This window comes from Rhamphochromis longiceps, linkage group LG23 (assembly GCF_057381845.1).
Source record: "Rhamphochromis longiceps isolate RC_006_pf linkage group LG23, R_longiceps_female_GT1.1, whole genome shotgun sequence".
NCBI classification, from domain to species: Eukaryota; Metazoa; Chordata; class Actinopteri; order Cichliformes; family Cichlidae; genus Rhamphochromis; species Rhamphochromis longiceps.
This window is the reverse complement of record NC_140578.1, coordinates 37,526,266-37,539,619: the sequence shown is the minus strand read 5'-3', so window position 1 is coordinate 37,539,619 and position 13,354 is coordinate 37,526,266. Positions and strand designations below refer to the sequence as shown.

Genomic DNA, 13,354 nt, shown 5'->3' with positions numbered 1-13,354 from the left:
TATCGCTAACAGGATGTTTGACGGCGGTGAGCGTGCCATGGAGAAGGTCATTTACATCAAGTTGTGCTTGATGTAAATTGGACCATTTTCAATTGCCTATTAGATAACTTGGTTACATCACTGATTCTGTGGGATCTATTTCCCGCTTCACTGATCAAGAGGAATAAAGAGGAGACTAGCATAAAGTAAAGGCGGTGGGGGGGTTGAACCCGTTGTCAGTTTCCACTTTTCTAACGATTTTGTCACAGATTGCTTCACATAACCACCAGTGATGTGGTGCTGAGGGTTAATTCTCCAACTTCATAAATTAAAATTAGGATTAGTTCCAGAGTAACAGCTCTGGACCATAAAATAGCAACTAACGGGGGGGGGGGGGGGGGGGGGGGGGTTCAGTAGCCCTCTGTATTTCCTTTGATGTCGTCGCTTGATCATGCAAGCGAGCAGCAACCAACTGTAATGTAGAAATACATTCTGGGTGACACATCCGTTTTGCCTCCTAAATGTGCCTCAGATCAAAGGAAGCACATAATTTTGTTTTTGACTCCCAACTTTAACCGCTCCTAGGTCCACTGTGCATAATCCATTTTAAGACTTATTCACACTGTGTACCTTTCGGCTGAACAGCGGGTTATGGAGGTGGGAGGGAGCATTTTGTCTTCCTCCACTGTTTCTTTTCCAGTTTAGTCACGGCTGCTCAGGAAGGCCAACTAAAGCTCCCTGTCCTTTCCTATAAGTCTGAGATAGGGAACAAAAGGAGCAATTCATTAAATATTTCAGGACGGTGTCTTCCTTCGTAATCTCTCAGTATCTCAGGTGGAGGCTGTGTGTTAATGGCGCGGAAGCACATATGCACACAGTGGCTCAAAGAATCTGGAATGTTCCAGCAGTTGGAATTATTAACGACATGAAAGTGAACAGAGTGGCTTGTATGTTTTGTTTGGGAAATTACTTTATTCCAAAGTGACGTGCTGTAGCTTTTGAGCTTTTTAAGTTTTAAGTTTATTATAATATTTTGCTTACAGGATAAAGCACCTTTAGGCGACTGTTGTAAAAATATTTACACTCTGGTACTTAGTTATGGCGTCTTAGGGACAGCCAGCAGTTACAGCTGTATGCTAGCTTTGACCGGGTTCATGTTAGCTAATTCAAGATGCTGAACTCTGGACTTTGTGATGCTGGTGACTTTTCTAATGCAATTATCTAACAACCAATAGAGGCTGGTGTCCAGTTCATTGTACATTGAAATTTTTACTGAGTAAAACTGTGTTGTTTAATGGTACTAACTAGCTAGTGCTAATTAGCAGTTGTCTGTGCTAGTACAAGTTCCTTACCCATTTGTTAAGTGATGGCATAACGACCCCAATTCTGGCTCGATCCTCTCATTTCTCACAGGAATTACTCGGCATTTTAGGCCTCTTCAGCCTCTTATTAATGCTAAGTGTTTGAAAATGATTGATGATCATGAAGGGTCATGGGTTTTTGGTATCTTTCACATCAAATATTTTAATAAATCAGAACATAATCACCCTCAGACCAAAGGAAGATTTTCATATAGGAATTTAGGTTTTGCTTTTGGCATAATCCAAACCACATAGCAACATGTAAATGAATAATCTCTTTGAGCATGGGCTCATCTTAGTCATCTTAAATCATGTAGGTCATCATCACCATCTTCATCGTACTATGATGGCCATAGCATATGTATGACTGTATGTTTGGTCTCTTTTTAGATAATTGCTTCAATCTGTGGAGGTGACTGTAGTAGTAAGTAATTTAGCACAAATTACGCTATTTAGGCTTATGATTTACAGATAGATCAGAGTTTACAAATAACAGAAAAGTTATGTATGATAATCGGTGTAAATAGCTAACAATTATACATGTTCCAAATTGTATATATCTTTTCTTTAAATTCTCACCTGTATACAAGTACAAGATTCTGTTTTCCCACTCACAAAGAATCCAATCTGCTCCTTCTGGAAACCACTTCTAAACTGCCCAGTTTCCAGACCAAACACTTTCTCCTTCTCTCCACAGGATTAATGGTGGCAGCACTTGGCTGTGTGAGGCAGGTAAACGTTCCAGCATGTGGGGTGAGAGTGGGCAAAGAAGGTGAGCCAGCAAGTTGCGGGCAGGCTGTCCAGCTGGTTCTCTGAGGAGAAGGGGAAGAGAATCGAGTAAGTTAAAAGCAGAGCTAAGCTCAAATGAACAGATGAGCATCAAAAGGCCTGAGCAGCTATACCACATGTCCAGGTCAAACGTGTGAAGAATACTGCGCTGATTGTAGATTACTGACAGGTGTTCCTGCCTGAAGTTTCTTGAGGCCATGATCACAACTGGAAGTGATTGGTTACCGGCCATTCACACCCACACTCACACAAAGAGAGTTTTCCACTGTTGTCAAGTGCTTGCTCATAGGGGGTCGTCTGATTGTTGGAGGTTTCTGTCTTTACCTTCCAATAGAATTGCCCTGATTCAGTGCTACATAAATAAAGTGATTTGAATTGAATGTCAACTTGCTAGCTAAACTACATTCTATTTGTGTAACTGAAAGAACTGAGGGATCATCTGGACCTGGAAAAAGCTAATGATGTGAGACTAAAGGGCCCATTATAGTTTGCTTCCAGCTTCACCTTCTTTTACTCATATACAAGCACTGATGTAAGATTTTTGTCTGATTCTCAACATCTAATATGTAGAAGAATGCCGCAGTGGGTTCCATTAACAGGTGGATGCTGTCTACAGACTGGTGGCTTTGACTAAAGCTGCTGCAGGACATTTGAGACTGGTTACGATGCAATCAGTGCTTTATATCAAAATTTTACTTTTTAATTTTCTATCCTGTCCTGTTTTTTTGTCCTGCCAAAATTATAGATATATAAATTTGGAAATTACCAAAATGCCTGCATCCATCTTTTATATGCCATCTTTGGCTTAAGGTGATTTCTACTCTAAATCTGATTCCAAGATAGCTTGTAAGGTTTTGCTATCTTTTTCACCCTCCTTGAATTGCCCTAGACAATTGGATTCTTTCAAAAACAAGATACAGTATATTTTCCATCCCTTGCAACAAAAACTGATCTAATCTCAGGAGCTTACTATGTAAAGATAAGACAGAAAGTAATTAATTTTTAAATCCTCCTCCTTGCTTTTGCCTGTGTTTGTGTGAAGTTATTTTATATGACTTTTGCAGGGTAGGCCATTACTTTCCTCAGGGACAAGCTGCCCTGCTGCACCAACGTCACAGTAGTCTCTCGCTGCAGGGATCTCAAAACTGCATTGTTTTTGTAAGTGTGCACATGTGTACTTACATGTGAGCACAAAGGCATAAAGAAACAGAACCAAGGAAGACAAAAAAAGGTGCAAATACCTCAAGTTAGAGCAATAACTTGAGATATAAAGAGCATCATAAGCACCATGCATTCTGGACTATTTAATGCAGCTTCATAATGTTTTACAAATAATTCTTTCACTGAGAGACATCTGTAGAACTCTGAAAAGTTACAGAAGTCTATTCTAAATATTCTGACGAGCATTTACAGATGGAAGGGTTACTGTGAAGAAGGCACTTTGTTCACTAAGCACTGATGGGTCTGCCAGCTCTGAAGCCTGGAATCCTGGGAGCTGTCTCTGTGATGTCCAGTCATTTAAAGATAGGTGGTTTCAAATGGCACTCAAGGGAAAATGCTGCAAAGAAAAATGTCAAAAGAATGAGAGCCACAAATCATATGACCATCAAGTCAGACTTTTTTTCCTGAGAAGTCTCTGCAGATGAGAATGTGACACTAAAAATGTGAATCTCAGAACAAGGAAAGTCCAACCATTCTTCCCATGCTACTTCCCTCTCATTGCTTCTTGCATCTTAATGATAGCTTATCCTCTTGTCCCTAAAGTCCTGAAATGCCTGAATTCAGATTCCCTCAAATAAAGAGGAAGCCTTAAAAGGAATTAACAAGTACAAATTGAAATGCTGAAACGCAGGTTGATACTTGTTGCATACTTACGCAGAGAGGGATTATTTAAACAGCATGCCGCAGGTGCCCACGCTTCTGTAGCTTTTGAAGGGTGAAATAACATACTTTCCTCTTACAGACTAAATGTTGAATTCATCAGCAATCAAATACACCTCCAGCCTTTCATTTCAACACGCTTGAGGGTTTGGCAGCTATAGCCTTATTTGGCCTGGAATGAAAAGTAGCTTGTGGTTTAAAAATGTTAATTAACAAGACTGAAATCACTTTGCGACATTCTGACTTTTGTCCATTTATGTTAGTGGGAGTTTTGAAAATATTTGGCATCTGCAGCTACAATGTAGCATGTAATATTGCACTGTGTACTCCAGATATGATCAAATATTAATGTTTTTGTCCCAGAGTTGTCTCATCCATGTATAGAATTTAAAAATCTTGCCTGACCTTTAAGCCCTCTGTACCCCATAGCGGCTGCGCCCAGCTGCTTTGCTTTTCCCCTTAAAGAGTGGTCGGTGTTTCTACTACTGTTTATGTAAAAAAAAACTTTTTTGAATAGACTATATTTCAATACAGTTGAATAATATGAGTACTTAGCAAGAAATCTGGAAATAAAACATGGATATGTGTATGTAAATATTTGATGGTATTCTACATTTTTAATCCAAAGTCACCTAAAAAACTCTGCTATCACTTCGTTCACTGTAGTAATTAGCAAAGTGACTTAAGATCAGATCTGCCCCAGAGTATTTCTGCTATATGTATAGACTTTCAGTCCACTGTTTACCTCAGCTGTTAATGCTGTATAATAAGCATCCATATCTATTAACTCTTGAGGACTGTAAAACTTTGACTCACTGGCTTGTATCAGAGTTCTATCACAGTAAAGCTTACCTCAGTATCGCTGTCATTGAGCAGAAGGGAGTTGTTGAGGATATACTGAACTTTTCTGTTGGTAAGTCCTGTTGTTAGCCTTTGTTAGCTGTGTTAGTGAAATTTATTTTCCTTTTTTTTGTGTGTGTCCCGTTTGGATCTTTAGCCATCAGAATTGTTGTCTTAAGGCCAAGAAAGATGCCAAGCGGATTTATTTTACCAAGTGGATCATCATGGCCTTGCCATATTGGTCCATTTGATTGACCTTTATTATAATTATGTATTTATTTTATTTTCAGTTGCTACAAACGGGACAGACATGACTGGGGGATAGGACAGGGAGAAAGAATGAAAGAAAGAGAGGGAGAGAAAGAAAACCAGAGGGGAGAAGAGACGGTGAGAAAGGGGGGAAGAAAGAAAAAAAAACAAACAAAACACCTGGATCACCTGTATGGAGAAAAAAAAACAGAAGAGAAAGCAAACAAAAAAAAGAGCAACATAATAAAAAAAACAGCACCATCACAATAAACTAGCTAGCAGTAGATAACAGTAGATACTAAATATTAAACGATATTGTGCAGCACGCAAGATAGACAGCACACAATGTGCTTTGAGGCAGCAGCCAAGAAAGGTGTAGTCTGCGTCTGTGAACACCCGTGTGTACACCTGTGTGCATACCTGTGTGGATCAGCATGCTTGTATTCCAAAGGTTTCTCCATGTAACGATCTGCTAGGGAGTGTGGGGAGCCATAGCCCCGTCCCCCAGGGTATGAAGCAGGCATGGAGGAGATCCAGGCCCCAGATATCCAAAGGCCCCAGAGTACAAGGACCCGAGGAGGACCACCAAAAAGGGGGGAACCGTGCCACCCTCCTGGGAAGAGCTGAGTAGAGCCCCAAACAAGAGGTCACCCTGCAGCTACGGAGCAGAGGCCAGAGGGGGTTGAAGTGGCGTGCCCGCGGGCTCTGCCGGCAGCCAGCGGGCAGCCGGTACATACATGAGCGCCCAATAGACACCCAGGTTGAGTTCATTCTCTACCTTGCTATATCTCTCCCCCACCTGCAGAGTGAGCTCCTGTAGAGAGGAGACCACCTGCAAAGATATAACAACCTCCCCACCAGTTAGAGAGCCCCCCTAGTTGAAATTTATTTTCCTAATGACTAAGTGAATAACTTTCTGTCTGATTAAAAATTTGATTACCTTCACATCATTTAGAAAGGGTGATTTTTTTAGGACATTAAAGCCTAACGTTCGCTGGCATAATGTTAGCTTATAAACAGCTGTTGTTGTTTAGACACCTTGTTGTCAACTATCCAGAGATAAGAGAGTCTAATCTCCCTTTTGTTCTGTCTCTCTCCCCTCACCTCCCACCAGCTGCTTTAGATGGCTGCCCTTCCTTAGCCCAGTTCTCTCTGAGATTTTCTGATGATGAGTTTTTCCTTCCCCTTGTCACCAAGTGCTTGGGGTTGTAAGAATATTGGGGTTTTCTCTGTATTAATGTAGGGTCGCTATATTATAAAGTAAAATTAAATGGAATAGTAATTGTACCAATATCTGGAATAAATCAACATGTTTACGCACATTTTCATGTGTTAGAGCCTGGACACCAGGAGATTAGGCATGAGAATTCCCGTTTCTTTCAGAATACGCAAGAATCTGGAAAATTCTAACTCTATTGGTGTATAGAAGATTGCATAATAATGGATTTCTATTAAGCATGTCTTTAAGGCATGTTTCTATCCATAAAGAAGGATTCTGGTGTTGGATATAAGCCTAGTCGGAGGTTTACCATCAAATGGGCAAGGGGCGATCGTGGCTCAAGAGTTGGGTGGTCGCCTTGTAAAGCGCTTTGAGGTCCTTAGGGACTAGTAAAGCGCTATACAAGTACAGGCCATTTACCACTTACCATTAAAAATGTCTCTTATTTCTAACTTGCTACATATGGACACTTATGAAAAAGACCCTTAGCATTACCTTCACTTTTCATGGTGTAGTTGCACAACCTAAACCTAAACCGCAATCTTTACTTAATTAAGTTGGGCCCTGAAAAGCTTTTGGTTTTATTGCTAGGATGTTTTCAGCACCTAAGGTTTAATTTGGAGGCGAATGCATAAAGGTACAGTATTCGTGCACAAATATACTGATACTTTGTATAATATCTGTGCACTTACAACAGAGCTACAGTTCACAATAAACACAAAGGTAATGTGGACAGAACGCAGCCTACTGAAAATTCAAGCGCAGGCATTTTACAGTGGCAACAGGTCACATCAAAGGTTGCACAGCACAACTGACCATTTAGCTAAGAAAGGAAGCAAGGGAATTCTGACCAACTTAATAACCTGTCCCCATGGTATTTGTTGCTCTCTGTTGGGCATATGGCCCTCTTAATGCAATCTGGTGTTCCTGACTCCCTGGGAGGCTAAATTCATATGTAACTGCCTGACAGACTGCCCCTGTATGGCTTTACTTCCTGTTAGGCATCTGGTACTGCCTGGCAGCCACCTTCTAGAGCTTGGCTTGCTGAGAGGGCTTAACATGGCATTATTGCTGCCTAACAGACTGTAGTATCACTTTGTACCTAAGGCCTTTAAGGCATCAATTTAAAAAAAAAAAAAAAGGCAGCCCAGAAGCCAGATTCCATGCTCTAGAAGTCTTTGCCAAAAAAGCTTTGGCAGATTGTTTCTATAGTGCATGCCCTTCGTATTGTAGGTGTTGATGCCACAATGCCTCTTGGGAAAAATCTGTTTGTATTAAGTATTCAAGAACAGTTATTTTAAAGCCATCATTAAAAAATGAGTAACAGCAATTTTACTGGATAGCAACTATACTTTTTATTTCCCTTCAAATGTGGAGCGGTCTAAGGTTCATATGACAGCAGATGGAGGCGGGTTGAATAATAATATGCAAACTACCCAAAGCATCAAGCAGTTCCACCACCCACAATTTCCTTGACAAAATGCATGATTGAGAATGCTCAGTCTCTCTCAGACAGGGTGACCTATACAAGCACTGTTAGCAATCACACTGCCTTGGACTGCCCTTGATTAAAATTTTAATGAGGAGTACAGGTAGCTGTCCAGCTAATGGTACTCATCACTTATGATTGGCTAATTGGGGAAAGGATAGAACCAAATGTGGATAGAGAATAAGAAACTGTCAGCAAGACTGCTCAAGTAACCCCGTGGACAGCTTTTGCAGACCATATGAATGAATTGGCTCTGGCAGTGTTGTTACAATAACCAAAATTCAATAATAGATTGTATAAACATTTCAGATAGTTTCAAAGGCGTTCTGCCAGCCGGAATTCAACATCACTTCCCCGAAGGCGCACATGAACCAGCAGACTTGAAAGGAAGAGGATTTGGAATAGAAAAAGCTCCAGTCTGGCTCCTCAAGGTGGACTGCAGGCATCAGAGCAAATTTTTAAAGCAGTCACAAACTGGAAACATGGCAACAGCATCAAACAGTCCACCACGTCTTAAACCAAATCCCAATCCACCTGAGCCAATAGACAAAAGTGATGCCGGGAGGAAGAGAGTGGGACTTTCTTTCTCCCCATTTACAGAGCTGACAAAGATGGATGTCCAAACAGCATATCAAAACCCAAAGTTGCACTTCAGCTGTCAGAAGCAGTAGAATCACAGCTTGGTTCATGCTATTCTTCACTTGCTTCCTGCGGTATTGCACAGTGGTGTTCTGCAAAGTAGATTATTTCTTTTATTAAATCAGTTTGTTAGTGAAACCTTTCAAAGAAAAACTTTTAGACCTCGAGAATTTACAAGTTCATCTAAAGGGAGATTCTAGCCAACTCTCAAAAGAATCCCCCTTCATTTGGTGGCTTCCATCAAAGAAGGGGAACCTGAATGATTTAAATTAACCTAGGTTATATGGTTTAAGCAATGCATCAAATGGGATTATGTGGCACTCTTGAGATGGATTTGTGCGAACGTGTGTCTGCTTGAAAGAATATGGCACTCTCAGCAGCCAGATGTCTGCAGAGCAATCCCTCTGCACAATTACCTCCGGACATCTGGGACCTATAAACACAGTGAGCGAGCTCCAGCTCTCGTTTTCTTTAGTCCCGTATTGTCTCTTCATCATTGTCCTCGCTCCCAAGTCTGTTCCTTTCTCCCTCTTTGTGTAGCTTTGTCTTGTCTCATATTGTACAAACAGTCCTGTTTTCAGTTTCCTCTTCCTCTTTTTCCACCCCCCTCCTCCCCCCACCTAACCCCGTATGCATATATTCATTTCTCTATTCCATGCCTGAACACATGCATTTTTCTGTCTCCCTCCGTGTTCTACCACCCCTGCATCTGCACATACATATACAATTCTGCTGTTTTTCTCTCTCCCAGCTGGTAACCACCTTGTCGCCTCCCTGTCATCATCTTTTTCTGTCACTCCTTCTGACTCTTGTCAAAATATCATCCCTTCCCAAAGCACTGACAGCAGAAGAACCTATTTGCTATTCAAATAAGGTCTCACCTGGTGCACGTATGGAGAGTCTGCTGCATAAATCATCATGCAAATTGTTGTGTACAGTGTGAACTGTGTTCCATAAGCATGTAATCCATTATTTGTTACTTTCGTAACATGTGTAAGATGAAGAGAAGGCCATTTGGGACTGACTAGCAGTTAGCAGCAAAGACACAAGGTCATACATTAATTCTTTGTTAAGAGCACACAACAGCACTGAAGGAGTCACAAATCTACGCATAATTTGCAAGTGACAATCATCTGTGAAATGGGAAGTTGGAACCATTTGTCATCAGCGAGTGGCTGCATAAATCCCGCCCCCCCAGAGAAAAGAACACGAAAAAAGGAAAAGTAAAACAAAAAAAACCCAAAAGGCCCAAGGGCTGCAGTCATAACACCAAATATTTGTAACCCGGCACCTTCCTGAGAAGTTTTTGTGACATTTATTGAACAAAAATACAATATTCCCTAACAATAAACTTTATTAGGTACACCTGTTCAACTGCTTGTTAACACAGATTTTTAGTCAACAAAAAACACGGCAGCAACTCAATGCATTTAGACTTGTACACATGGTTAAGGTGATCTGCTGAAGCTCAAAGCGAACATAATGGAGGAAATTTCTACTATCAGGTTGCAGCAGAAAAATATCATTGAAATTGTGGAAGAGGTAAAGCTCCTCCGCATCCAAAATGCCGAAAAAGATAAAAAGATTGCATACGTGGAAAGTAAGGTCGCTGACCTGGAACAATACTCCAGGATAAACGACGTCATCATCACTGGGCTCCATATTAAACCCCGGTCATACGCTCAGGCGGTGACCGCTGACAGCAATGAGGAACCTGGAGAGCTTGACATTAGCTCCACGGAACAACAGGTGGCTGCTTTCCTGCGGTCCAAAGGGATTGCCCTGGACTGTAACTCTGTCGAAGCATGCCACCCTCTTCCCAGGAGGAACGGCAACATTGGTGTTCATCTGAACAATAGACTGGACTGGACTCATAACTCAGACGCCCTCTACAGGAAAGGGCAGAGCAGGCTGTACCTGCTGCGGAGACTCAGGTCGTTTGGAGTGGAGGGCCCACTCCTGAAGAAATTCTATGACTCTGTTGTGGCTTCTGCTATCTTTTATGGTGTGGTCTGCTGGGGCGGCAGCATCTCTGCTGGGGACAGGAAGAGACTGAACAGGGTGATCCGAAGGGCCAGCTCTGTTCTAGGATGCCCTCTGGACCCAGTGGAGGTGGTGAGTGACAGGAGAACGGCGGCTAAGCTGTCATCCCTGATGGACAACATCTCCCACCCCATGCAGCAGACTGTGACAGCACTGAGCAGCTCCTTCAGTGGGAGACTGCGGCACCCACGGTGTGGGACGGAGAGATTTCGCAGGTCTTTCCTCCCCACTGCTGTCAGACTCCATAATAAAGACTTTAACTGATCAAGCACACACATCCATACATATGCAATAATACTAAGTGCAATAATCCTTTCTGTCATCGTTGTATTTTTACTCAGTTGTATATAGTATTTGTATTCTATTTTTATCTTATTGTATATTTATTTTATTTTATTCTACTGTATATAGTATTTTATTTTATTCTATTCTGTACAGTTGTGTACTGTATTTATTCTTATTGTATTCTAATTTTTGCCTCATAACTTTTGCACTGTCCACTTCCTGCTGTGACAAAACAAATTTCCCACGTGTGGGACTAATAAAGGTTATCTTATCTTATCTTATCTTATCTTAACATACCGGCTATTATATTAAGGTTTGTAAATCGAAAGCACAAGATTACGCTGCTGAAACAAGGAAGAAAATTAAAAGGATCTAATGTCTTTATCAATGAACATCTAACCAAACACAACGCTGAAATAGCCAAAAAAGCGCGACACCTTAAGAAGCTGGGAAAAATCCAAAGCACTTGGACGACGAACTGCAAAATATTCATTAAACTAAACGGATCACCAGAGGAAGCCAAAGTTCTGACCATTAAAAATATGGCGGATCTCGAAAAATATCAGTGAGCAACACGATCTGGACGGCAAACAAGGTAACAGACAACCACACACTCACTTATGACACACACTGGAAGGAAGAACTCAGATACATCTGGAAGAATCAGCTGCATCAGTCAGACAGTTGCAGAATATGATCAATTGGAACTGAAAACATTTAACTATATGGATCACAATACACATGACTTGGAATATGAAATAGATCCAGACAACAACTTTTTCTCATCTAACACTAACAATTGCTGCTACTATACAAATAAAGACTACAATCAGAGGATTAAAACTGAGAATAAATGATCAATTATCCACTTTAACTGTAGAAGTCTCTATGCTAATTTTAGTCATATCAAAGAATATCTTAACCAGTTTTCACATCCATTTAGTGTCATTGCCTTATCAGAAACTTGGATCAATATGGAAAAAGGAACAGACTTTGAACTGGAGGGTTATGAATTCACATTTATAACTAGGCGAAACAAAGGAGGAGGAGGAGTGGCCTTGTATGTGGACAAATCCTTGAAATTTAATGTGGTGGAAAAGATGACGATGGTGATTGATAATGTACTAGAATGTATTACAGTTGAAATTTGTAAAGAAAAAAGTAAAAATGTAATCATTAGCTGTATATACAGAGCTCCAGGTAGTAGTATTGAGACATTTAAAGACTGGATAGAAGAAACATTTATTGAAATAGCTCGCAAAAAAGTTTTCATTTGTGGAGACTTCAATATTGATTTGCTAAACCCAAATAAACATAAAACCACTGAGGAATTTATAAACACAATGCACTGTATGAACCTATTCCCTAAAATTACTAGACCTACCAGGATTACATCACATTGTGCAACTCTCATAGACAACATTTTTACAAATGACATTGAAAATAAGACTGTAAGTGGACTCCTGATTAACGACATAAGTGACCATCTTCCAATTTTTACAATCTATGATAGGAATTACAAGATCAATAAAATGGACAGTAAAAAAAGAGTACAGACGAGTAAGAACAGAAGAAAGAATGAATGCATTTAAAAAAGATTTATTGAAGGAAAACTGGGGTGAAGTATATCAGGAACAGGACGTTAATAGTGCTTATAATAAATTCCTTAGAATATTTACATTACTGTACAATACCAACTGTCCAATAAAGCAATATAGTAGGAAACAGAAATATATGGACTGTCCATGGATAACAAAAGGTCTGCAAAATGCATGTATAAAGAAAAATGCTCTATACAGAGAGTTCTTAAGAACGAGAACTGAAGATGCTGAAATCAGATACAAAAGATATAAAAATAGGTTAACTAATATACTTAGATTTAGTAAAAAGGAATACTATAAGAAGCAATTAGATATAAATAGAAATAATAATAAAAGATTATGGGAAATCCTGAACAGTGTTATAAAATGTGGGACTGGACAAAAGAACTATCCCAAGTATTTCATTTGTAATGACCATGAAGACTACAATATGGATGTTCTGGCAAATAGTCTCAATGAATTCTTTGTAACTGCTGGACCAAATTTAGCAAGAACAATCACTCATCCTGGGAAAGCACAGGAAAAAACCGATACACTGATTGACAGAAATCCATATTCTATGTTTCTCACAGCCGTTGATGAAAATGAAGTTCTTGAAATTGTCAAAAAATGTAAAAATCACAAATCTTTGGATTGTAATGATATTGATATGATAGTGGTTAAAAGAGTCATTGAGGCTATTATAAAACCATTTACATACATCTGTAATTTATCATTTCAAACTGGTCGATTTCCAGACAGAATGAAAATAGCAAAAGTTATACCTCTATACAAATCTGGAAACAAACACCATTTCACAAACTACAGGCCTGTCTCTTTACTACCTCAATTCTCAAAAGTTCTTGAAAAACTGTTTAAAAACAGACTGGAAAAATTTATAGATAAACATAAACTACTCACTGAGAGTCAGTACGGATTCAGATCAAGCAGATCAACATCATCGGCACTATTAGATTCAATAGAATACATCACAAATTCC

At 40.0% G+C, this 13,354-nt stretch overlaps 1 long non-coding RNA gene across 1 annotated transcript in view; it reads left to right on the top strand.

The window, feature by feature from the left end:
- Nucleotides 1-13,354, top strand: part of LOC146642518 (uncharacterized) — a 35,580-nt gene that overhangs the window by 5,878 nt on the left and 16,348 nt on the right. Inside the window, exon 2 of the long non-coding RNA XR_014909669.1 lies at nt 2,038-2,177. This is a non-coding gene — a long non-coding RNA (uncharacterized LOC146642518). The remainder of the gene's footprint in view (nt 1-2,037; nt 2,178-13,354) is intronic.